General features: G+C 39.0%; 2 long non-coding RNA genes across 2 annotated transcripts in view; both read right to left on the bottom strand.

Moving 5' to 3' along the window:
- LOC116441965 overlaps window positions 1-25,464 on the bottom strand; it is a 401,148-nt gene that overhangs the window by 162,571 nt on the left and 213,113 nt on the right. The window contains exon 9 of the long non-coding RNA XR_004239313.1: window positions 11,428-11,566. This is a non-coding gene — a long non-coding RNA (uncharacterized LOC116441965). The remainder of the gene's footprint in view (window positions 1-11,427; window positions 11,567-25,464) is intronic.
- Window positions 384-4,337, bottom strand: LOC116441968. The gene is made up of 2 exons (XR_004239317.1): window positions 2,365-4,337; window positions 384-1,037 (listed from the first exon to the last, which is right to left on the bottom strand). It is a non-coding gene; the product is annotated as an uncharacterized LOC116441968 (long non-coding RNA).

Here is a 25,464-nt window from a genome sequence, read left to right as displayed (position 1 = left end):
CAGATGTGTTCTCACTGTTACCAGGCCAATTCAGATCCAACTGGTAAATATTTCTACCAGATGACAGTGGGCTCAGTTACAGAAATGAGGACAAAGGACAAAATAGGCAGAAAATGAGTAATGGGCATTACTGCTGCTTAAAAAAATATTCTGCATAGTTTTGGAGATGTTAAGGGGCAATTATTTAAATAGATCATATACATTCTTTTATTTTCTTACCATGTTCAGCTGAAAAAGTTCCAAGGGAAACTGAAGGCTATTTAGGCAAATTAGTCACTTAAAATGAACTGAAACAGAGGTCTGTAAAGGATAAAATAAAATTTATACTTGAACTTTACCATATGGACATAAAGAAATGAGAGTAAACCATAGTGTTGATAACCTCAGGCTGGTAAATAACAGTTTATTGGGAAGTGAGTGTTATGTGATTTATTTACAGAAATGAGTGATTATGGAACAAGGATACACTACAGAAACAAAATTCAGGACAGAAACCTCTGTCTACTGGTGTTTCATCACCCCATATGTAAGATTGTGACTCCTGGTCCATGTGGTGTTCAGAATGTCATAAAGTGTGCTAATTAAGCAACAACCAAGTGCCACTGATGAAATCAAGGCTCTGACAGGATTTAAGACGTTACTACTTTGCACCTCCCTCAGACAACTAGAGTGAAAAACAGAGCTCTGCAGTGATCTGGGTTCTTTTCTTCTGTCTTCTTCTTCATATATGGTATCATGCCACATAACGACAGGCTAAAGATCTGTCTTTGCAGAGAGTTGCTGTCCTAGACACTGTATGATAAGGGACTGTAAGCACAGAAGAATATTGTCTATATCCTTTATGAAGACATTTGCAATTTGCACAAATATTACAAGGTCCTCCATATGAGTCCACGTTTGCAAGATGATTGCCAATAAGTGATTTCAGCAGGAGATGTGAACAGGAGAAGACACATGGCTTTAAATGGTCTCTTTCACTAGTTGACAAAAGTAGAAGTCTTGCTTTTCACACTTTGGATGAGCCTTCCTGATACTGCCTTGCAGATGAGTAGGACAAAAACCACAATACATCAATGTAGGTAAGATACAGAGTTTCAAATAGAAAAGGAAATTAATAAACAAAATTGGTTTTAAAATTTTCTTTCATATAATCAGAAGTTTATATGAATATTGTTAGATTGTTTTGTAAAACATTTATTAGACTAAAGATGTCTCTTTGCATGTCTTATACTGAACATGTTGGTAAGAAATGTATAACCTCAGCCTTGCAAGAGTATTTTGGGGGTGTTTTCTCCTCACCCCAGTAACTGGTAGCCAAATACTTTTATGACACACATATATGGGTATGCAAAAAGCATCCAGATCAGCAGACACTGGAGCCATGATGTCTATAAAAGCAAAGTTAGAAATGGCTTAGCTATTAAAATGACCACATTAAACAAGGAATAGCTTGCTCCCTCACTTCGGACTCATAAACCAGCAGCAGGAGCTTTGAACTGAAGAAAGGCTCCTAATCTAAATGTTCTTTGAGAAGACCTTTTAAATAGTTAACCTTCTAGTTATGGCGTAACTGCAGCTTTTTCTGTGCACACCTGTGAAGCAATTACTTTGTGTTCAAGAGACAGAGTGGATTTACTTCCTAATTGGCTTTCCTTGCACTACGTTCTTTTGCTTTTTCTCTTCCCTCTCATCTTCCCTTTGTGTTTAAGGAGCTCTAGCCAAATGGTAAATATTCCTGAGGAGAAGTTTGCAAGCACTGGTACAAAATGGCTTGGCTGAATACTCAGAGAATATCGGTATATACTCTCTGGTGAGCAGTAGTGTGCTGTGAAATTGCTACATTTAATTGGGTTACAGCTGCTGATCATTTTGTGCAGCTATACTGGGGATTTACTAACAGATTCTCTCACTTAACACAGTTTCTTTTCTCACACCTTTTCACCCATATACAAAAGAAAAGGTACAAGACTGAGAATATGTGAACCTAGAGAGGCGAGACACTGAAACTCTTTGTACAAATACACTGTGCTTCATCCTTCCAGAGGGAGCACACTCTTAGAATTTTATACCTAATGGATTGACACCAAGCTTCACAGTACCAAAATAAACAATTAAAAATAAAATAATTTAGACATATAAGGCTTGAGGACAGAAAAGATGCCATACAAAGTTTTGATTTTGTCAGAGAACAAAGAACAGTGAGCAGACCCTACAATAGAAAAAAAAAAAAAGCCTTTTGGTTTCTTTCACCAGAGGATTCCTTCTCTTCCATCACTGTGTGTTCTCAACAGGAGTGACATCTAAGAATTGACCCCATTCTCCACTTCTTTCTCTCATGATAAGAGCTTTTTAAACAGTGGATACCTCTTTGATCTGCTGGCTTCCTGTAGCTATTCACACCATGGTTATTCAGTAGCTCCACCCCTCTGACCAGGTCAATGAACATACTTGAAGCAGTATCACATAGCACTGCCTACAGAATATTAAAATATAGTGAGTATTCACCTTCCACAACCTGTCTCTCAGAAAATCTACTGACTACTCAGCCTTCCTCCCCATAAATGAATCACCTATTTTTGTCTGACTGGGAGTAGGTGAGGACGTCCATGTCCCAAGAGTATCAAACTCTAAGAACAAAAGGACACATCCCATGTTTTATTTATAAAGGGAAATGCTAAACATTTTCAGCATCCAGCTTAATTATCCCGGAGTTGTACACAAACATTTTTAATCTAGAACAAAATGCCTGGAAATTACAAGATGAGAGAAACAGAGATAGAAATCTGTGAGTTAATATAAAGGTGAGAATGGGAAACAACTGACATTTTCAGGTACCATTAACACCTTGCCAAAATATCCAAATTGTCACAAAGGCTTCAAATATGGTTACATCAAAAAGTGCTTATAATGTAAGCAGATAAATATTTTTTTCAAGAAAATTCTAAATTAGTATCTGAAGGAAGTAAATTTTGTTGGAAGCTACTATTGATAACTGTGATGAAGCAGATTTTTGAAAAACTGCCTGAAATAAACAAATCCATTCTTTCAGTTCTGCACACAAATATTTCTTTGCCAATACAAATGCATTTTTTATATACAAACATACTGACTAAAAATATGATCTAGACCATGTAAAAGAACTATTGCGTATTATATCTCCCATTTTTTCCCTTTCTCTTTTCCTTTACCTTGTCTCTCTCTTTCCCTTTTCCTATTTTTTTTAAACAGTCTCATAGGTCTTTATTTGTACTTTTCAAAATCTCTTTAGACATCCAGTTGTGTGCTCATGTACAACATTTAGCTCCGTGTTCCTAGCATGTGTATTTCTTCATTTTTCTTTAAAAGTTTTCTTCCAATTTTTGGTCGGTGATTGCCATAGGATATTACAAGGCAATTCACAAAGTAATAGTGCATTTAAGTTTGGGGAGGGGAGAAATATATGCATATATGAATTCATACAAACAAAAAAAATAAATTAAAAAAAAAATTGAATGGACATTTATTTTAGCTTAACTCATTTTTATTTGGAAATGTTACAATAGTACTGCATAAGATAATACTTTTTTTTCTTTTTAATGGCTAAAACATCTTTTGATTCTTTTTGAAACAGTTGCATTTTCCATGGATTAAAAGAGGTTGAGAATTGCTGCTTCAGAAAATCCTCACCAGACTGATGGGTACAATGTAAGGTAATTAATGTCTATATTCATTAGATAGTTAGTATGCAAGGGAGAAAGCCTAAATCAGAAAGTCAGTTAATTCACAAGGAAAAAAAAAGACCTCAGAAAATGGAGAATTTCCAGAGGTAAAACAAAACCAAGGCACCAGAAAAATACTTAGAATGGGCCCACACAGGAAGTTTCTGAGCAGAAGACAGAAAGAGATGGGAATTCAGTCATTCCTAGTGGGAGTCAGGAGAGAGTATGAGTTCACTGAGGAACCAGTCAAATTCAAGACGAGTTGTCCTGGTTCAGAGATAAAACTATTTGATTCTGGAGAAAACTCATGCAGAGAAAGGATCCTGATCTACGAAAAGCCTCCAGGAAGACTTGAGCATGAACCTGAGGAATGATCCAGACCATGAAACTGTTGGCTCATTTTCGGGGGTCCTGAGTAACTGAAGAGCTGGCCAGATAAACGACACATACACCAATATGATTTGAGCATCGTTCTCCCTTTATTGTTTACCTATGCAAGCTTATATCTACTTTGCAAAGATTCAGGCCCAGTCCCTCTAGACGGCCTCTAATCCGCGGGGGAGCAGACCAGTGTATAACTTTGCCAAGGACTCTCAGGGCTGCCTGCTGCCAGGTGTCTTCCAGGCTTGTGTGCAGCCAGGGGCCTGTTCAGGGGTTTTTCCTCAGCAACCCTGGGTTGTCCAATCTTTCCAGGGGCATCATATGCCCTTGTTCCACAAGGAATCCCTCTACAGCTTATAGCAGGGAAATGAGGATAGGGATTGCATTTTTTGCTTCAATTTTCTGAGTTTCTTTTATTAAAGCATTAAACTTTTATTCTTCATTTTTCAATTAATACAACAATGTTTAAAAAACAGAACACAGGTCTGTATGGGTGGCTCTATACTTACAAATTACGCAGCGCTTCGCTAAGGCTGGCAACTGGCAACTTACATTGCTAAATAGCTGAAATGATCCCAGCACATTACTAGTCCCATCCAAGAGAATGCCTGGGCATGGTGTAGGAGCAAGAATGAGCCAAGCACTCCATTATGCAGCTGGGATGGGGCCATCCTGTTTGGAAGGTAGGACAGTTGAACAATGTGAATTCCAATCCATTCATTCCAGTTTGCCTCAGTGCCAGTGAATCACACAATTGATTTGCTTGCATAGATATAGACTTTGTGTATACATGTGCTGTGTTTATCATCGAGTCCGAAAAAGGCAAATTATAAACCACCATAGCAGTCCATTTAGTAGGATTACTGAAACTATATGAGAACTGCAAGAGGTATGGTATTTTTTCAGGGCAAAAATATCAGTATCACAACAAGGAAGAGATCCTTGACTGCTGGAATTCTCACTCAAATCAGTTTTACATAATCAGAGAGTAGATGAGGTCAGAAGGCCTCTTTGGAGATTGACTAGTCTAATCAAGGAGAATCAAGGAGAGCAGGCTGCCCTGGACCACGTCCAGTCAATTTTGAATAATTCCAAGGGGAGACGCTCTGCAAGTTCTTTGGGCCACCTGAGTCATTGCTCATATATCCTTATGAGAAAAAGAGATTTTCTAATGTTCAAATTGAATTTCCTTTATTTCAGTTTATGCCTACGGCTTCTCATCCTTTAACTGGATACCACTGAGAAGTGTCTGGCTCCAGCTCTCTTAGTGTCTCTTCATACATCAGATGCTCCAACTACTTCATCCTATTCATGCACTTCACTGGACTCCCTCCAATATTTCCATGTCTTTGCTGAGGAGCTCAGCAACGGACCCAGAATTCCAGATTGTTTCGCCGGGACTGAGGAAAGGAGAAGGATCACCTCCCTCAACCTTCTGGCAAAACATCAAAAGAGGAAAAAACAATATTTCAGAAGAATTAGCTAGTGATTTCTAGATCCTTCCACAGAATGGTATCAAAGTGGAAAAAAGTATTAACTCAGTTGACAATGTGCTTCTAAATCAACTTTATGGCCTCTTGTGATTTTTTTAAGTCTGAATTTTTCTGCTTTTGCATCAGACTCCTCATATCCTACATTCTCATTATAAGAAAAGAATATATATATATATAAAATTACACATGACAAGGAAAAAGGAATAAATTTGTAGTATTGATAAAACTATGCTAGTAAAGAAGGAAAATGGACACTGACGAAGAGCATTTCCAAAGGAGAATTCATGTAGCTTGAAACCACATTCCGACTTTTCCAACACAATAGTCTATACAAATCATGGAAACAAATTATTAATATTTACTACTACATTCCCTGTAACAGTCTCAAGCTACATTAACCTTGATTAGGACTTGCATACTTAAAACATGGTTTAGATTGAATTAAGTGGCATTTAGGCATGGTTTTGGTTCATCTTTTCAGTTACTGTTGACAAAGACACAGCAGAATGTTCAGTATTTTTGAAGTAGAAGTATTTTTAAGCAAGTACATGGATTGCCTCTAGCAGTGTTTGAAGTCATTTAGAAAAAATCTGAGGGCTGAAAATTAGGTGCACTGACAACATCCACTTCCTCTCAACATTTAATTTGGCACATTTCATTAATATTATCAGACTAATACATTAGCACTGGCACATGGTAACTAATTATCCCTGGATGTCTGTGAGTCTGTCTTTACTATGGGGATCCCATGGTGTTTCCTTGCAGCCCTCCTAACCTCATAGACCAGATTATAACATCTGCATAGAGGTCACCATGACTCTTTTCCATCAGATTTCATCTTTCCTAGACTCAAGTGTGGACAGCAGGGGAATACAGTGTGCTCACAGGTCTTACCTGGTAGGAAATCACAATGCAAACCGAAGATGACTCCAGTCGTTAGAGCTGAGAACTGCAAATACAACTCCACATGTGCAACGCAAAGAACAGCAGACCATTAAACCCTTGTGTTCATTTGTCTAAATATTCTTACTTGGCTGTGCTAGAATACCCAGGGTTTCACTGGCAGAGATATAACTCCTACCTAAATCCACCATCAGTACTTTTCCATCACAAGCAGATTTCCTGAAGGGACGACAGGGAAGGACATAAGATGTCTAGGACTGCAAACACCACAGAGTGTGTCTCTCCCACGTAGCACTGGAGTGCACTCAGACCAGGGCAATGCTTCAGACGCTTTGCTAGATCTCCAGCCGCAAATGAAACAGGGCCAAACACATCATGCATCATTTTAAGTGCTGGCACATCCCTGGAATGAGCTTGATCCATGCCTAGCTGGCAACTCCTTTAGGAAATCCCCAGCCATGGCCTAGTGCCAGAGATCATTGTCAGGAGACAGCCCAGCCAAGACTATGGAGTTCAGCAACAGGAACACCAGCACTGGTCATGCTTTGTGCCCCAGTACAGACACAGAAATCGTAACAACATCCAGTCTTGCTCCAGAACATCCGATATTTACACAAAAGAAAGTTTATATAAAACAGTGCCTCCCACAAGCCGCTGTTGATAAAACAGAAAATGGTGGGAAAGGACTGCAAGATACGCACTATTAATTTTTTTTTCTTTGTCCACTGTTTCTGTGGTTTTGTGCAGCATTTAGCGCAAGCTGAACATCGCCCTAATTTGGGGATGTTGGAGGCTCCAATAAAAATCATTCACATAGATCAAGCCACACTATTTTGTCTTCTAATTTAATTGCCGTGTACTTCAGCTGGCTAAGAGTTTTCAACTTTGAAGACTCTTTTCTTCTGGAAATCAAACTGATATAGGGGTGACTAAAGGCTCTACAGCACATTATTGTTATTGATTTTTCCTAAGCAACTTTCCCTACTTTTCATGCAAATTAAGACAAAAATTGAGCAATCTGGTCTTGTAGAAGGTGTCCTTGCCCATGGCAGACAGGTTGAAACTAGATAATCTTTAAGGTCCCTTTGAATCCAAACCATTTTATGATTCTATGAAAAATGAAACTTTATGGGGTGTTACTTTGTGATTAACTGACATCTCCTAGAGTAAAATAAGAAACCTTTACAGTTTTTATGTCTGAAGTCTTGCAGAACATAACAGCTATAGTCTTTGGAAATTCAGTTTTAAGTCATACTGAGAGATTTGTCTCTTTCAAGAGAGCATTTTTTCACAAGACTGTTCTACAAATTAGCCGAAGTCCTTCCAGGTAATATCTTTCTTTCTCTCACTTCCCCAGCAACTTTCCTTTTGTTTTGCTCAAAAGTCTTCATGTCATCTGTCCTCAGGAACAACTCCATTATGCAGCAATTGAAACTCCATGTTATAACTCATCTTTGTAAAAAGGAAAATATAGTTCATTTGCATGAGAATGTCATGGAATTTTGCTTAAAGATTAGCAGAGAAAATGACATGGAAATTGCAAGCCCAGCCATTTGGCAACTGACTATCCTGACCAGGCTTGACACCCAGTAGTGATCTGGACGTAATCTGTGAATATGTTATGTCTTGCACAATGCTCCTTCTGTCTTTGGTAATCATCATTTCTGTATTGTGATCAAGAAACATCGACAGAGCTGGACACCCTTGTTCAAGGCCTGTGTGCAAACATCCTAAACTGCTACAGTGATACAGAACAGAAAATAAAATGTTAGACCAGCGTAAATATTCATTCCAAAGGGATGTATTCCAAAGTGTAATCATTTGTCAAGCTGAGGAGTGGTCTCCAGCTTGCCATTTTCTACAGCAGTACTACATCCAGTGTAGGGCCTGCCTTCCGAATGCAATTTGAAAATGCTTTAAACAGATTTCAATGACATGAGAATGACTCTAACTCACTGTATTGTCACTTCCATTGCAGTAGTATCTGGAGGATTCATTCACATACATAGGCACTATAAAAACACCGATCACTTTCTGTTCCACAAGTTTACAGTTAGCAGTGGATAACTGATATGAATTACTAAGCATTCAAAAATCATAGCCACAAGAAGTGGAACTTCCTGTTTGGAAAAAAAAAAAAAGAAATCCACCATTTGTTCAAGGCTGTTTAACAAAAATGGACTAGTTTCCAGTCAAGCATGATGAAAAGCCCTAAAATGTTATGCCCATTTTATAAAGATAAGTTTCTTCAGTTACATAAAACTTCTGGTAATAAATGTAACTTCTGTTTCAGACTAATATAAAATTGAATCTGCAAAATAATTCTCTGTATAAGGAGAATTTCCTTGTCAGTTTTTTTCCATTAAACCATGTATAATAGAGATCGGATAAAGTGTAGTCTGATGGAGAGCAACACTTTATTCTCTTTTACTGAAAATAACACTGAAGCACTAAAGCATTATCTTCCATATAATGTGCATTCACTGGAATTGGCTGATACAGATTCCTTGATGAAAAACACCTGTAAACCCATGTCACGCCCAGTAAGACATTGTATACAACGTACCAACAAACTTAACATCAGTTTTTGCAATCTGCATTTTGGTCTAGTTTTGTACAAGTGTGTCATTAACAAATCTACGATATCAGTTTCCTGATCTGTGTACCGCTAAACACTTCAGAAGAGCTTTTGCTTTGAAATTTACAGTTACAAAAACTATCATTTCCAGAACCCATAGGCAAAAACCGTTCCTCTATGGCTTTACAGACTGAAGATTTCCTGTTACATTCAAGAAACACTGAGTCCAACAGGGTGTGGTACACAAGCAGGCAGACTGTTTTGTCGAAGTAATTGTCAAATAAAGCATAAAATGCAAATCGTGCCTTGAGACCTAATGGAACCAGCGCCTTTTATAATAGTAACTACATTTACCAAGAAAACCTCAGAAACTGACTTCCTGGGGTTTTTCCTTTGATGGCTTTTTTGTTTTGTTTTGGTGGAGTTTTGGGTTTGGTGGGTTTTTGTTGCTGTTGTTGGTTTGGTTTGGGGTTTCTTTTGGCAATCCTTCCTTTCCCAATGTATTACAGAGAATAAAAACACTGATTACTACATAAAAGTATCTCCTAAAAATCTGAGACCTCAAAAACATAAGCAACATCTAAATCCTTAAGGACTGTCTCATACTTTCTTCAATACTTTCCTGCTTTTATTTAATTTAACTGAGGCTTGGAACAGAACTTCTTTGGAGTGGAGAACAAGTCAATTCATGTAAACCTATGTAGGACCTCCTATTCTTCTATGCAGTGTACTAGCTTAAGAATAAAATCCACGTGCATTACTTATTCCTTGCGTAAATAGAGTTTTCATAGTCATGCACCCACAGTACATCAACTCAAATTTCTGCATAAACACCAAAAAAAACTAGAGTTGCACCATTCAGGGAACCTGTATAACCCACACACTCACTTTTCCCATTATGCAAATTTACAAATTGTTGAATGAGATACAAATTTTGAGGTCACAGAGATCAAAGAAAGACAAAGTATCAAAGGCATCTAGAAGACAAAAAGTTAGCATCGTGGTCCTCAGCTTTGTCTCCAAAAAGGTCAGTAAGATAGCAGTTTCCCCAAGCTGTCCAAGTGGTGGGCATGTAGGTTGTTGCAGTGGGGCAGATGGCATGGTGCTGCAACCTTCCAGAAGCGCCTCCAGCAAGAGAGCCGCTCGGCTGGCCACTTCACATATACACACTCACGCACATGCGCTAGGAAGTTGTAAGGGAGGGACGACAAGGAGCAGGGAAGGGTTCTTTGTATAGCATTCCACAGGCGAGGTTTATTGAAGGCTCACAAGTGAAACGCTCCAAGGAAGAAGAATAGGGGAAAACGAGGGGTCCAGGGGTTTTATATGGGACTGGGTAAGGGCCGAGAGAGCATCAGGAACCAATGGATAGAGGACACAGGGGCGGAGCCTAGGTGGGGCTAGGATACAGGGACCAATGAGGAAACATGGGAGGAGTGGTGAGGGACCAAGGGCCAATGGGAGAGCTGGGAGGGGAGAACTTTCCAGAGGGGAGACATATAAGGTAAAAGGGGGCAGGGAAGCCAACGGGCCAACCAGAAAAACAGAACTAGGGTATATTTGCATAATTAACATTAACAACGCAAAGCCTCTTGGGAGAGTTGTCCTAACCTAAAAGAGCCCTAAAGCTCATCCTTCCGGGGGGCTGTTGCAATTCCTTTGTCAATAGGCCCATTGGCCTCCCCAGTAGGTGGTTAAAATCTATTTCTCCTTTTATTGACTAATGGGACTACTTAGGCAATTGCTACAGAGGTACTGTCAATATCTTAGCTGCAGATTAGGTGCAGCGGTCCAGCCCAGAGTTATTTCCTCATTATCACTGTTCCCTTAACCTTTGGATTTTCAACATTAATTTTTACGGCATTTCATTGCAGTATTTCATTAATGTATTTTCTGCAAGCTTTCACTGTAATCTTCTGAAGTAATAATATTTTTGTAATAATATGGAAAACAAAGAGGAGCAAGATGTAATGCTAGTGCAAATCAACAAACAACATTCCACTGCACCCTCAAAGGATCTGATGTCTCCTTGTTCTAAGGCATGCTTTCAGTGGAATGGGAAGATTGAAAATGGAAAATAAACAGATCAAGGTAGATCATCACAGGAAAAGTAAATAATTAGAAGTAACTAAAAAAAGAAAGACATAAGTCACCCTCCTTACAAAGCTGGTGGAGAAAAAGAGAAGGGAGAAAGAACCACAAGAGGGATTAATTTTTTTACCCAGACAAATTTATAATTCCTGTGCAGAACTATGTAAGTATCTACAGGACATAATATAGGTCTAAATACTCTTGTTTCCTTTGCTAAATATTCATTATTCAAATAAAAGTTTTTAGAACCCTTTAAAACAAAGATCATCATACTTCTACTAACCTTTTGCTCCTCAGCATCTTCACGTGGGAAACACTGTAAAATTTTTCTCTGGATAGATGATGTCCCTGAAAAGCACCTCTGGACTTCTCCACACAGGGAAGATGGGATTCTTCAGCAGTCTTTCAGCAGTCAAACATGCCTGGAGCAGAGGAGTGAGAAACAGCATTTGACTCAACACTACCCAAAGAGAGAAGGCTAAAGGTCAAAGGGGACTTTTTCTTGGGGACACACCCATTTTTTTCTTTGAGGAAATCGTTCCCATATTAGTATGATCTGCAGTGCCGACCATGCTGCTACAGATACTGCTAAGATAAATCATTATGAAAGGTCTCCAGCCCTAATAGATCTCATATTTTAACATATACTGTGACAGTCACTCAGTGACTAGCTTTATATTCCAGGTGCACTTCTGTCTGTAGCAAGAAAGCTGAAATTCAGTTTGTAATAAATATAACCCACTATAATAGGTTGATTTTGAAATTTTCACTTTAGATGTAATTTATAAGGATTAGATGCTATACATCATAGTTCATAGAAACAATATAGAAAAGGCAACTATTAGAACTAATTAAAAATTCACACATCTGGGACTATGGAAAAACACTTCAAAATAACTATTTATCTACCCAAATTGATACCAGACACAGTGAGAATACAGGAAAGACAGATGGATGCTATGTTTCAGGGAACATGTACACTGCTAGTGGGTGAAATTATTTTGCTCGTATCTCCATTTATAGCTGAAAATAACCAGCCCTCAGGTTCCAATAGAGAATGACACAAAATGCAACTTGTGCAAATGTAACATGTTGGTGCAATTGAGAAGACCTCACATATGTTGAACTGACTACAACATGGCATAAGCCACTCGGGGCATTTGGTTAACACACTTAATTTAGCACAGGAATTGCTGTATGAGAGCAAACAAATTGCCAAGCTATTTCTTATTCTGTGCTTAAGACTAGTTATTTTCCTTTCTTTTACTGTGTCCTATTTACTTTTTTTTTTCTTCTTTGCTCTCTTATTTTATCTTTATTTTAAGGAAGCTTTCTGTGACTCTAGTAAAAAAGTAGGCTCTGTGCTACACTCAGATATAGGAAAGCTCTCTTCTCTGACTACGGTTTCTTAGGCTCATGAAATTGACTGTATTGTAGTTTGAGGAATCCAGCGGCTTTCCTGCCTAATTTGTTTCTGACATAACTTGTTTATTTGTTAGAATTAAATCAGCAGATAGGATTTCCTACCACATTAGTCAAGCCAAAAGAAATGCTCTGAAGTAAAACAATTTGTTTCATTAATATTTATCCCATAAAAACATTTGTCTAACAGTTGAAAGTACTGAGTAGTTCTGCAAGTGCTTCATAAGAAGGATTAATATGTCAAGTCACCTATTTGAGGTCTCTGGCTGCTTTGTATATTATCACTAGGAAAAACTATGAAAGTAAGCCATGATATATTATGGGTTTAACCAAGATGGAAAAACAGGAAGTTCCTACTCTAGAGCTGACAACCAAGGAAAAATAATACTAATATCTGAATTTAAATAACAGAAAATAAGGGGATAAAAAGAATTAGCATAGTAAGCTAATCCTGTGTGTACTTAATAGGTTTCATGTATCTATGATGTCTGCACAGGAACTATCTGCTTACTTCTCTTTACCATCAGTATAGAGAGATGCATGTGCACTTTAGGATGAGATAAATCCATGATTCCCATCTGACTTGACTACTGAGTGTGTTGGGACTAGCTCAGACGCAGCTTTATGTGAGAAACACTCACATTTGAACAGGTGTATCCCACTTAAGATGCCAAATTATTCCTATATTTTCTGTAGGTTTCTCAGCAGAGGAAGGTTTCTTTTTAAAGAGAAGTTTTGGAGGAGGAAAAGGAAATTGTACTGATGATGATTATGATTTTTTGCTCCATGTACAAAGAAGTCTTTAGGAAAAAAAGCAGACAAAAAAATTCAAACAAGGACAATACAAAGATCAACATCAACTGCTAAGGCCAGAAATCAACTTTTCTCCAGCAAATATGAATCAAGCAGGGAGAATCTGGGAAGGGCTTTAAAGATCAAGATAGTTGTTTAAAAGAAAAAGGGAAAACACTTAATTGATATAATTTCCTTGGCACAGTTAAATTCAAATCAAGAATCTATGTGCCTTTGCAACAGGAGAGGATAGAAACAAAAGAGCAAAACTCTATCTCTGAAGTAAAGATATTATCAGTTGAGATTAAAGATGTTGCAATTAATTAGGAATAAGGATGTATGGAAAAGTGCTTGTAAAAGGTTGTCACAGTGAGGAACAATGAGAGAGAATATAGCTTGCACACCTTCCAAATGTTTCAGGAAAGCATCCACAAGACCTAGAAATACTGATGCCTTTTCTTGGTCTTAAAATCAAGAGTCAAACACGGTTAGAAGGGAAAAAAGGGATTTTACCTTGGTATTTATTTTAAGGATCCTTAGGTGCACCACGTCCAGGTCGAATGCACCGAAATGCACACCACAATGCACACCCTCAAAAGATCAAGTATAACATTATAGGTCTTATTAATTAGCATATCTATCAAAGATTCCCCAGTGAGAGGCTCAAGTGAGCCCCCCTCCCCAAGGAACCTTCCCCTGGATAGTTCTATCTTAGTTTACAAAATGTGTTCTGGAGAGGACCTTGGGGTCTGGGGCACACTGATCCCTACTTACAAAGCTTCTAAAATGTTTAGTCTCCTAGCTGAACAAACAAGTCCAAGAATGTAGGCAAAAAAACACTACTACAGAAATTATAAAAAGGTCTAACAGGGGTATAAAAGAAAAGGCAAAAAATCATCATGGCAACAATACCCAGAAGAGCAGAACATGGAGAGAGGACCAGGTGAAAAACAACACTGAATTATATCAGTGACAAGCAGGATGATGTCACAGTGATGAAGAAAAGAAGTATTGTGGACAATTAAGGAGTTAGAACTCATTTTTTACTCAAACTGACCTTTAAAAAGATTTAGTGTAATAGTTGAGTATTTTCTGTTTGTAGACCAGGAGAGAAATCTGAAGGAGAGCTCTGTCTGTGAGTCATCTGCAAAGAAACAGTAGTTGATTTTGCACATGTTATTCAGAGGTACAATATAGAAGGAAAGAAGAATGAGAGGGAAAAGGAGCTTATTAATAGATAATCAGTGATAAAAAACTATAAAAGAAAACACTCAAGGGATTATCAGAATTGGAAGAGGGAAAACCAACATATGTAGACACCTCAAAAGCCAGTGGACGATGGGATTTTAAGAAGAGCATACTTGGTTAGATCAATGACATCTGATGAAACTTGATAGCACAGGGTACTGAATATGAGATTTGGCTAACAAGAGAGCATTTGAAATTTTACAAGAGTAATTTCAACTGAATGAGATGAGTCCGTTCTGGGCTTAAGGAACAAAAATGGAGTGACAGGACACAGCATACACTGGAGTGAAATACAAAGTGGTGCAGTAACTGGAAAAGGAAATGAGGACACAAGTGAATTTTTTTGATTAGAAGATATTAGCACCAGGTTCACAAGAAGAATAAGAGACGAACCATCCCTACCTTTGTTTCTTCAATAGAAGAGAGAAATTTCTATCCCTCTATTCCTCTCTGGTCCCTTGCTACCAAATTTCTTTAGTAATAATAATCCCTATTTTGTTAGCCACGCTACTTTATTACACTAACAACATAGCAAAGGGACATGCCAGTACTTTGCTGTTGATTTTCATCCTGTCATGGGTTAGCAAGCATAGTCCCGAGAGTGATGTTCTTGCAAAGGGGTGCTTACAGCTTCCTCTGTGACCTAACAGAACCTATCACCTGGCCAGTTTGAATATGGACAGTTCTTTAAGCCACTTAAAATTGTGACTGCCTCTGTGATCCACACTTAAGAATAGACAGACTCCCCGCCCCCAGCTCTCTCGTTTCCGGTGCTGGGACAGGTGGCTGTGGGCCTCGTGCGGGGGCTGGCGGGCCTGGCCCAGGCCCTGCTCGGGCCAGGCCAGGCCGGGCCATGGCCATCCTGGAGCCGATGGGCCCTGTTCCACCCGCAGAACTCCCCCACAGCCCTGCTGTGGGCAGCTGGAGGGGCTCGGCTCTCCTCTCCATGTGCAGCCAAGATTCAGCTGAAGCTGCCCTGCTGTCCGGCAAAAGATCATGTGGCCAACAGCGATAAGCAACATTCCAGCTGCAAGGCCTAGGTGAGATTAACCCTTTTAGTGCTGTGAACAGCTGAAAACCTGAAGGAGAAGAAAGAGGAGATGCTTAAAGCTGAAATTCTGTTGTAAAGCTATGATGTATCAGAGTACCCGTTGTAATTTCATGAAGGCATGGGGGGTGGAGCATTCAACTTGTAATTGTGAGCAAAAGCACTTGCGCTGAAATAAGCAGATGCTGAAGCAGCTGTAATTTAATGAGAAATTTGAACACCAAGAGATAGAAGCAATGAGGACTTTTGCTCCAAATAGAAAAGGAGAAGACCTCAGCTCCTAGAGATGCTCCCAGAGATAGTCCTAGAGATGAAGATGAGGAGGACCCTTTGCTCCCAGGGAAGGAGAAGGGCCTCTGTTCTTAGAGATGAAATGCTCCCAGAGATGGGTGAAGAGAACTTTTGTTTCTGAATGGCTCAACCTTAAAATTTTACCCCAGTAATTCAAGAGTGGGCCCTCGAAAGCAGTTGTGGGAAAAGCTGCAAGTCGTGGGAAGGGACTCACATGCGAGCAGAGAACCAACCTGGGTGGCTGTCTCATTGTGATAATGTTTTCATAGCATGGACAAGAGAGACTCCTCTTCCTAAATGGACTGAACAAGGTTATTATGGAAGTGATAGACAAACTGAATATCTCAAGGGCTGTCTTTTTACATTGTCAGTGGAGAAGGGGGGGGGGGGGGGGGGGGGGGGGGGGGGGGGGGGGGGGGGGGGGGGGGGGGGGGGGGGGGGGGGGAAGTGTTCTGAAGGTGTGGTATGATTTTTTTCTTCTTTTAGGTCTGTTAATAAACTTCTTTATATTCTTTCAAGTTTGGTGCCTGCTTTGCGTTTCTCCTAATTCTTACCTCACAGAAGGTAAACAGTAATGAGTACTTTGGACCAAACCACTACAAGCCCCTTCCTCCCAAAGGAAGTGCAGGGCAGTAAAGTACTTTTGCACACAGATTGCCAGCTAATACTCACTGATAGTTAAATATGTCCTTCTTTGGGTGGTTATATGAATATAACCTGTCCCTGTCCTCCTTTGAGCCAGCAGTGTCTATCCCGGTCAGCAAGCTTCTGGCTCTCTATCCACAGATGGTCTCTCTGGTAGCATAGCTACTGACTCTGATTTTTATTGATCAGCAGCAAACAAACCTCGCTGTGCACACAACCTCGACAGCTGCTATTTCTTGAGCAGTTCATAATTCATGCTTTCTAACTTACTTTACCTATACCACGCTAACGGATCTGCACTTAGCTTTTGTTGGAAGCAGAAGAGAGGGCAACAATACTGATGGCACTGGAAACGATGACAGGCAGACTTATATTATGTGAGTGGGAAGGTGGCAGAGTCATGCTGAGGTAAGACCAGGAGAGGGTCAAAGCCAATGAATGTTGAAATAGCCCCTTGCACATGATCAGAGGCCAAAAAAGGGAACAACACTTGAAGACGGAGTTGTGTGAACAACCCTTTGACAAGCGGGAGTGTTGTACCAAAGCTGGGGGTTGAATGAAGAGCTGAAACAAGCACCAAATATTTAAGGCCTTAGGTGGGTCGTGAGCATGAAAGCTAATGCAGAGAAAAAGACTATGAAAGAAGGAAGAACAAAATTAAGTTGGCATGTAAATGAGTATAATGAGGTAGAGAGCAAAAGGTATCAATCATCATGTTACAGGAGTGGAAACTAGAGTCAAACACGGTGAAGAGTGTAAGGGAGGGAACTTGGTGATATAAACCATGAATAGTGCATATCCTTCAGCACTGTGTTTGAGCTCTGGGGTTTGTATCCTACCATATTAAAACACAGTATTTTGTATGATGGTACTTTATGCTATTTGCATGATCTCTGTTCCCCTTCCAGGATAGCAAGAAATAACATAACTTACTGTTTTCTGCCCTTCCACCATATACCAGCATGACTGTGTGTCCACTCCCTCTTTTTTGTTAGGCTCTTCCTGGGTCAAGCCTTTCTTTTTCTTTTTCTTTTTCTTTTTTAATTTTAAATAAAGATTATAGGTTTGTTACATTTTTCTGTCCCTGTATTTGTTTCCATGTTACTTCTCTGATGTCATTCTCTGCCCAGTGTTAACCTTCAGCACTCTTAAGAGTGTCTGTTCTATCAAATTAAGTCTGAATCTGTCCTAATTCAAGAGTGGTTGAAAATTATTATCATTCTGATGGCTGCTCAGTGTCCTTTTTGAAATGAACTGTGATCATGGTCCAACTCCTGGTGGATGGTCCACATCTCCCAAGCACAGTTACAGCTGGCATTAATTGGCACCCTTGTTCTCAGTCTTAGTAGGCAGGTTAAGCACCAGATTGTGTAATGAATTATTTTCTCACTCCTGGGTGTGATCTACCTGTGTCCAAGTTGAAGCAGAATACAGAAGCAGCAAAGGAAAGCCCAAGTAATTGCTGCTTCTGCTGTGCCATCTCTGTGACTCAGGTCGACAGGGCTTTTCACATTTTGCGATTTTGGACTCAAACGTGAAACAAGGTCACTTATGAGATGCCCTTGAAAAACTATTTCTAGACCATTTTTATAATTCTGCAGTGAATGACAGCAATATGAATGCTAGCACAGTAACAGGTTGGCAGAAACATTTTATTACCTTAATTGTGGATGAGAAGTAATTCTCCAAAAAAGAGGGAACTTGTCATCCCACGCTTCAGTGGGATTCTCAGACATATTCTGTTAGAAGCCGAGTGCTATGAATGTCAGATGGTGGGTCCCCCAGGCTCCCTGGCAACCTGCATGCGACTAAGAAAGAGGCAACAGCTTGCTTCAAGTATCCTTCCTAGAGATGACATAGTTAGATAAACCCAACAGGGAGTATAGCACGTGGAGGGAGCAGTCTGGTAAGAGGAAACCATTCCCTGTGGGACTGGCTCCATATTGCCACATGAAATGTTCAAAACACTACTAGCCAGGAAAGTTGAATTTATTGCTTAATGAGCAGAGGACCCGGAAAAGATCATTGACAACTGCAGTGTAAACACAGCCACTTAATAGGGTGTTACTGAATGCCAAGAGGAAATTAAAAAAATCTGTCCTACGAGTAGCACTTTCTACCATATAGAATATGATTGGAATAAATACAGAACACAGAAAGCAGCTGTAGAGAACAGATGAGATACTGGATATGGTGGAAAGAAGAGAAGAACTTATATCCAGAGGGCACTTTTTAGACTGCCTTGAGTATAAGACTTGTGTAAAAGAAAAGATGAAGGAAGACAAGTTTGCCTAACAGCAGCAGAGTGACAGAAGTAACGCAAAATGACACTGTGACATTATTAAGAAGCTCAGAAACACACTCAACCTCCATCACAATGTCATCCGGACAGATGGCAAAATTGGCAAAGACAAGGCACAGCATGTCTGGAAAGCAATAAGAGCCTATAGAAGAAAAAATTAATATGAGCAGCTATGGAAAACAAGAGAATACTACAGATTTTTCTAGAGGTAAAACAACAATTTACCATCCACCCTATGCATATTTGTCACACCTGCCTAATACATATGACATAATTTCCCAATTTGTCAAAGATCTGCAAAAAAACACAGAACTCATTACTACCATTTATAGTTCTTTTTAATACCTGTGAGACCTATTGTGAAGGACTGCATCATGCTAGGTACTTATCTAAATATGAATTAAAAAAAAATCTCTGCAAAATGAGCTTACAATCAAAACTCAGCATAAAACAAATCATTTGGGTGCAGATGCAAAGAGGTGCAGATGGAAAGAGGTATAATGAAAAAGGCTGATCTAGGAATGTCAGCAAAAGTCAGAGAGAAATGACAAAAAGAGAGAAGTAAACCTATGGAGAGTGTGGCAGTATGGGATCATTAAGATCTCACTTTTAAAATTAATTTACAAAAAGACAGGACAGCAACAGCATATATGGAGGACATGAATGTAAGAAATAATAAACCTCAGAGAGGGAGTAGAAACTCTAGGAAAAAAATGTCAAATGTACAGTTATACCTGTGGTATCTAATAGTGCAATATCTGAGACCAGGAAAGCATTAAATAAACAAATTTTTGAGAAAACAGACCAGTTCAGGCAGAGTGGTGTATGCCAAGCAAGACACATGAATCTTCCTGCAGCAGGGTCATCTGTCATGAAGTTCCCTCAGTATCACTGGGCAGTATCACGAAAAATTGAGCCTCCGTATGTTGAGCTCCTACTGGAGGAGAAAGTTAAACTCCTCTGGTTCCTTGAGCTCCTGGAAAAAACGTTCAAAAAATCTTCGCACAGTAGGGCAGCGGGTGCAATAGCATTGAAGAAAAAAATACTTTACTAGACAATAGTTAGAATTACATGGGCTTTGGCAAGACACCTTTTTCTGAGAAGTGCTATCCACATTTTTGTCATAGTAGAATTTCGTAATACGTATTTCTGCCTCTTTACTTTTGCACAAAGACACATTTTGAACATGAGCTAAGGGAAATTTACAGAAAGGTAGAGAGCAGCAATACATAAAAAAGGAATGTGAGAAGCCGTATGTGGCACCAGGCCCTGCTGTTCAATTCCATGTGTGTTGGGTATTTGTTTGACCCTTCCCAGCTGTTGTGTACTTCCTGATCCCCCGGATAATATGAGCCCCTTGCCTGATCAGCTTCCAGATGCTATACTGTTCCCAGTTCCTCCTGATCATAAGTCTCAACACCAACTCAGTTCCAGCTGCCGTAACTCTCATCCTTCCTCACCGAAGAGCTCCCTACCCAACAGTTCCCCCAAATGTTATAACCTGCCTGACCCTCCCCAGCTGTTGCAATCCTCCTGATCCCACACTGTAAAACCTCTTTGATTTGTCTCCTTTCCAGCTGCTCTGCCCATTACCACTGAAGGCTGTGGTCCAGATCCTATCTCCTTGAAGTGTCCTACAAGTGCAAAAATTTACTATTATAGCTCACAGAATCTTTACAGGATATAACTTTTCAGCCAGATTTCAGAAAAAATTTCCTGCTGCAGTAGATTTACAGTGGTAAAAACCTGACTTCATGTAGATTTATCAGCATCTAGAATATTATACAATTACATGCTATAATACATACTATTTTGAATAACACAATATCAATATTATAATTTTATATTATATAGCCAATGTAAAATGTTTTTATTAGACGATTATATAGATTACACACATAAATAAATGAAATTTAATAGTGAGCACAGTATAATGCAATCAGTATCCCTAGAATTTACTTTTACATATGGCAAGTGAAAGGAAACTGCACAGAAAACTAAAGCTCCCTTTACTTAAGATCTGACCACCAAACAGATCTCAGACATCTTTATTCCATTCTAGCAGCATATTCAAAATTTTCTTAACTTGTTTCAACTTCACATTGTAAAACTGATGTGAAGGAACACCAGCATAAAGAGAATTCAGAGGTTCTCAGAACTTAACATTGGGATACAGAATTTTTTTTGTATATGGATTGTTACAAGTCAAGAAAAAGATAACTGATTTTTAAAAAAACCTATCAAATATATTAAGGAAATAAGCTCATCATTTCCATGATTTTGGCATCTCTTGAATATACATTAAAAGGATCACAAGTCACAGTTTGATACTACTTCACTGGAATAGTTTTCTCCGGAACTACTAAAAATTTCTCTATGTATCACTTGTTACGGTCTTCTTCTAAAAGATTCAATTATTTATTTAGAAGGAAAGGGGGAAAAGCAAAACAAGACAAAACGTGTAACTCAGATCACCACTCATCTAACTCAAATAATCTATATTGAGTATATGAACAAAGAATCTGTGCTTCAGTATCTGTCCAAGTCAGCCATACCCAAGGTAAAGAGCAGCCAACATAATAATGTCTTCAGTTTTTCAGTATTGGGGCTATTTCACCTTTACCCACAATTTCCCTGTTGTCCCACATACACTGTTAAAGGTGCTTTTATTGTTCTATTAGCTGTCTTACCATGTTTCCTCTTACTCCACATCCATCTTATGATCCTTAACCATATGTTGGTTAAGTAAACACTGGTATCAGCTATGGTACTCCCAGCTGGGGATGTGGTGATTCACTGCAGTGTATGAGCCACAACAGTAGCTACAGGTATCAGGAATACCAGTTTAGATAAAGGAATGATGAATCAGTCCATAGTCTTACAAGAATGTCTGTGCCATCCTCTAGACTTTATAAAGATCATAGATATAGCTAGGTGGAGTCAACTGAGAAACCGATGCCTGAAATAATCATCACTTTAAGTAGTTCTAGACATGGGTAACTCACAGATCTGAAAAACTGATTTTCTATGATACAGGGGAAATACAGCAAGGTAACCTTTCAATATTTTGAAGAGATTCTTGATTCTTTTTGGTATTTAAAAGCACTGATTTGCTAATGCATACCTATAAGTGGTAAAAGATAATTTATGTCTTCTTTTAAATAAGACAATGTAATCCAAACCCCATGATTTTATGCCCCTCTGTACATCCTGGGAATAAATACGAATAAGCTTATCTCAGAATTGCTAAAAATCACTGTATCTCCTAATTTCACACATTTACAAAACTGGGTCATTCATCTCATGACAGACATTTCTGAAATGCTTCCATTTCTGTACAGTCATCAGTATGACAAAGGCAAAAAAAGCAAAACAGGAAACTAGAAAACAAAAATGACAGAAAAATGTTTTAAATCAGACAGACCTAGGTTTTCTTCAAAATTGACAAATTAATTTGTTGTCCTGTAATTCTGAATTTGTAGCAAAATACAAAATAACTTTAGCAAGGTTGTTTTTGCATTTTTATTCACTAACAAGCTATTCTAAAACAAACTATATTAATGATATAACAGAGTGAACAAGCTAATAAAGACAGCAATGCCTCAGCGTCAATTTAGAGAGGCAACTATAGGGAAATGTGAAAAACAGGTAACATTTCTTTTTCAGGGAAAGAGACTTTCAGATACTTTTCCTCTATGCCAAATTCAAATGGAATGCTTTCTACTTATTCCCTAATAAGGACAAGGCTTAGTCATTAAATGGTTTCTTTTAGTTAGTAGCCAGAGTAGCTTTTTAGCATTTTCATTGTATAAGGACACAATTTCTAGTACAAGTTCTCAGAAGAAAACGTCTGACAAGGACAATGACGGGCAGGCAAAAGGTGAGGGTGGAGATACAAAGATGCTACAGGTGCTCCTCATAGCTGGTAGGTTGAATGTCTGCTTCAGACTTGACAGCTTCTATTAGCAGGAGTCCTGTGGATAGCATTTTTGTATATATGGGAGTCTGAGGACAAGTGCAGTTCACAAATTTGGAACAAATGCAGAAAAATTAATATTTGCACAGGAGTCAAAAAACCACCCATTCTCCTTTGTGTGCTTAAGAGAGAAAAAGAGAGATCTCTAGTAAATCATATCTCTATGCTTCAGTTTCCCAGTCAAAAAAGAAACAGTTGGGTAATTTTCTTCCTATCACAGCATGTATGATTCCTGATGCACAAGTATTTGTCATCACCTTTCTTAATGCATTTGTTCTGCATAAAATTGAAAATAATTGCTCATTTCATTAATAGAATGTGTTTTATAGCATCAGGTGCTCCATCAGTTTTAATCTCAGTTCCTACATTTGAGTTAGTGCTGAATCCTTCCTTTCTAGATAAGTGCAACATTTTATTTCTGTATTTTTCTATCCCATATGTATAGACAAGTTACACTGAGTCCCTTGGGGTCAGGAGAGACCAGAAAGCCAGGCTGATTTGTTAGCCCCCAAGGCCTGGCCTCAGGCACAAGTATGTACAGTCTGAGAGCTTCATTCTCATCCTCAGCACATACGTAATCTTTGTTGATGGAAGTGATGCACTTACACTGAAAGACCAAATATTTTGTTTTTGTTCCATTAAGAATATCAGAAATAAAGAGCAAAATTATCCAACCTGACAAGAAAATCTCTCCCCAAGTTGTGTTTTGCAGAGGAGCAACCTGGGATCCAACTTTTGAAATGAGAACTGTGATGCGTTCTTAAACTGAAATATGCTTGATGTATGCTATTAATGAAAGCTTCCCCCAAAACCCGGAGCAGTGCCAGTGGACCATTCAAAAAGAACCACACCAGCCAGGTCCTGGCATGGTAAGTGTAGTTGACATTGACACAGTGAAGTTGTTCACAAATGAGAGCAGGAAGTACAGGTACTACATCTCAAGGGGAGTTGCTCTGAATTGGATTCTGCTCCATTATGCTTATGGATATATTGCCTGCAAAGGAGATATGTATTCTCCAATTCTGTTCATCCAGGTGAGGCTACCTTAAGTTTACCACCCACGTGGGGGAGTAAAACAAATGACTACAGGCTACCCAAATTTACATTCAAAACTTGATACCCAACCCTTGAAAATCACCGTGTTCCTTTTAAATCAAATCCCTGATGTCTCGTGGTACAAGTACTCATATTCCACTTCTGTAAACTTTTAGACAGAGGCCTATGTTTATGTCTGAAAAATATCCACAGCAGAGATATCAGGAGTGCTACTGGCTGAGTTCAAATCATCTTTAACAGTGTTTTCTGCTTCACACTCTCCTCTCCGATTTTAAGGCAGCCCAGTTCCATACTTCCTTGTTCAGTCATGCAGTCTGAAATGAGGAAGATGGGCAGACCGGCAGTGCTAACCAGTGACTCTCCTGTGTACATGCTGTGAGTAAAACAAGACTGTCCTGGGCTGGAGGGTGCTATTCCACAGCATAACTCAGTTTGTAGCAGTTCATCCTGGACTAAACTAGCTGTTTCCAACTCACAAGCCTGCCAGATGGCTGTAGCTGCCTGGACACCCTTATGATGACTGGGACAGTGACTGGCTCTGTTGGTGAGTCACTAAAGATGGGACAAATGGGAGCTGATCAGGATGGCAGCTCCACTGAAGTGAGGACTGCAGGCTTGGATTAACAGCTCTCAGCCAGCTGCCACAGCACAAGCATTTACTGTTAGTGAAGGAAGGGATGGAGGGGGAAGGAAGCCTTTGGTTTGACTGAAAGGTGAGACTTTCTAAAGATTTGGAAATAGAATTTCCACTGGAAATAGGATTCGGTAGTTTTGTAAGTCCTTGGTTGTAGAAATAATAATTTTTTTTAATTGTCTCATTATTTCACTGACAGGATTTAAACAATTTAAAAGCACATGCAGAGACAGTGAGGCAGACAAAAGTGCTGTATTTGTATACAAACGACCCTAAACTTTGTGGTTCCATGAGAGTTTCATCAGCCTAAAAAAGTAATGTAGAAGAAAAGTCCAGCATTTTCTGGCAACTAGTCCACAGAGATAAATTACACAAGTTATTTCTTTGTCCCTACAGGATTCAGGAAGAAAGATGTTCACCCAGGGACAGAGCAGTTGTATATGGCTTTGGAAATATTATTCATATTGTTGTTAGTAGTGTTGGTGTTACTGCTGTTGTCATTATTATTATTATTAGTATTATTCAGATTTTTCCCTCAAAGTGAACCCCCCTCTCACATTTGGATGATTAGGCTACATTTGGCCAACACTCCACCGGCTAGAAAAGCCTTCCTCCTTTGTATATTCAGAACAACTTTCATGAGAAGTATCTCAGAAACATCTGCCTTCATTATAATTATATTTCTATTTCAGCTGCACCAAGCTATTTACAGATGAGCCTGTTCATAAAGAGCTTTATAATTAAGCAAACAGAAATATCTTTTTATAGGATGCAGATCTAGGGGTGATAATCACACACAAAATACACAGCAACAGTTGCAAATAGAGCGTTTAATGCTAGTTATATAGTTAGCGATGTGCTCAATAAAGCCTGACATGTCTTTGTTCCTAAATGTAAGAAAATATG

The sequence above is a fragment of the Corvus moneduloides genome, chromosome 3 (assembly GCF_009650955.1).
Source record: "Corvus moneduloides isolate bCorMon1 chromosome 3, bCorMon1.pri, whole genome shotgun sequence".
NCBI lineage: Eukaryota > Metazoa > Chordata > Aves > Passeriformes > Corvidae > Corvus > Corvus moneduloides.
This window is presented reverse-complemented; position numbering and strand designations above follow the sequence as displayed.